This window comes from Rhinopithecus bieti, unplaced genomic scaffold (genome assembly GCF_001698545.2).
Source record: "Rhinopithecus bieti isolate Rb0 unplaced genomic scaffold, ASM169854v2 scaffold_39586, whole genome shotgun sequence".
NCBI classification, from domain to species: domain Eukaryota; kingdom Metazoa; phylum Chordata; class Mammalia; order Primates; family Cercopithecidae; genus Rhinopithecus; species Rhinopithecus bieti.
Genome location: NW_016816842.1, coordinates 327,837 through 329,632, shown reverse-complemented (window position 1 = coordinate 329,632; position 1,796 = coordinate 327,837). Strand labels below are relative to the sequence as shown.

General features: G+C 50.6%; 1 protein-coding gene across 4 annotated transcripts in view; it reads right to left on the bottom strand.

The window, feature by feature from the left end:
* ZNF148 (zinc finger protein 148) overlaps positions 1-1,796 on the bottom strand; it is a 153,399-nt gene that overhangs the window by 149,918 nt on the left and 1,685 nt on the right. Inside the window, exon 1 of one of the 4 annotated variants that reach the window (XM_017855349.1) lies at positions 1,038-1,652. The exons of the other annotated variants lie outside the window; for them this stretch is intronic. The gene's annotated coding sequence lies outside the window, so the exon portion shown is untranslated. Of the gene's footprint in view, positions 1-1,037; positions 1,653-1,796 lie in introns of those variants that run through there. 4 annotated transcript variants of the gene reach the window in all.

The window sequence follows — 1,796 nt, the reverse complement described above, 5'->3', positions numbered from 1 at the left end:
AGTAAATCTGGCCGGGCACGGTGGCTCACGCCTGTAATCCCAGCACTTTGGGAGGCCGAGGCGGGCGGATCACCTGAGGTCAGGAGTTTTGAGACCCTCACCATGTTGGCCAGGGTGGTCTCAAACTCCTGACCTCAGGTGATCTACCTGCCTCGGCCTCCCAAAGTGCTGGGATTACAGGCATGAGCCACCATGCCCGGCTGTATATATAGTTTTTTCTTAATAAAAGATGAATAATACTCAGGTAGTTTTTAAGAGTATGGTTCTAGCCCAGAGTTCCCTCTTGGAAATCTGGGCTAGTGTGAGCTCAGCAAATCCAGAGACAGCTTGGTTCATTTCCTGATATAGAGATGCTAATCCTCCCTCCAACCTGGCTCTAGAGTCATCCAGTCTCCTAGGTTCCCCTAGACCTTATGATAACTAGTCCTGACCTCCTTGCAACCTAAAACCAAAACAGATATTCTAGATCCTCCATTCTGCAGGCCCACATTTTGCTGGCTGATTTGTTTTCTTCAATACCACTATGCCTCAATGAGAGTATTCTCTTCACTGGAGAACTCCCTCACAGTTCACATCAGGAACTGTGAATGGCAGAAGATCTCCCACCAGCCACAGATTTATGGAACCAATCCAGCCAACTAGACTAATTTGAGCTACAAATGAAGTATCCAAAGAAGAGCCACCAAGCATGTGCATGTATTCCCCCCACCATTAATTATAATCTTGTGTACTGCAATCCAGGCTGAATAGCACCAATTTTCCTGGACCAGATAAACTGGGCAGTGAAGAAAACCACCAAGTCACTTAATTTTCATTGCCAGGATAGTATTTACCCAACCTCCGGTAAGTGTTAATACTTCAAATTTTCTAAAATCGAAGCTCCATGGCCTAAGGAATCCCCACAGGCCCGGCCCTTTCTCAATGTCTGCTTCAGAGGTTCTCATATTCATTGGTGCACGTATAAAATGTCACAGACCAAACTACAGACTAAAATCTAATTCTCAGTGACCCCAACCATAGCCCAGACCCACACTTACCAGATGTCATCTACTGAAGAGCCCACACAGGTTCAGAACTAGGCCATCCCGGCCCATCTGGAATAACTCTTCAGTCCTTAGGCCAATATTTATTAATTATACTACATCTGTCTATTCTATTATGCATTCCCTGCATCTTCTCTACTATTTAGCACTCCCTCTAGCTTCAAACGCGATCCTTTCTATTCACGGGAACTCCTATCTCCTTCTTTCCTTCCCTGAGAAACGCTTCAGTTATTTCCATAATGAAATACCTAACGTATCTGCACAATGAACACCCCCCAGAATCCTCAAGACTCCTCCACAGCCACCTCCCCGCATTCCTCCACCTCTCCGGCATCTTTCCTCCGGCCCCTCTCCCTGTTCGCACTCCCACTACGTTTCCTGCAAGCATTCCCTTTTCTCCAACCCCTGCCCTTCCCTTCTCCCAAAGAGCACACTCCGGCAGCAACAGTGACTGAGGCCTGCGGTGCATAAAGCACTGCACCAGGCACGGTGGACAGAGCCCTGGTGTCTCCCTAGCCTTTTCACACCCACACCCAGCACCCTCTGTCCTCCCCGTGCAAACATCCCACCTCCTCCCCTACCTCTGACACCCGCCTCCAGCCTCGGAGGCCGTCTTCTCGCCTCCGCCACCCCCGTCATTATCCCTCCTCAACCCCCCAACCCACCCTCCGCGCCCTGCTTCCTCACGTCCCCGGCCAGCCCCAGCGTTTCCCTCGGCCTCGGCCGGCCCCTGGCCACCCCAGCCTCGCCACG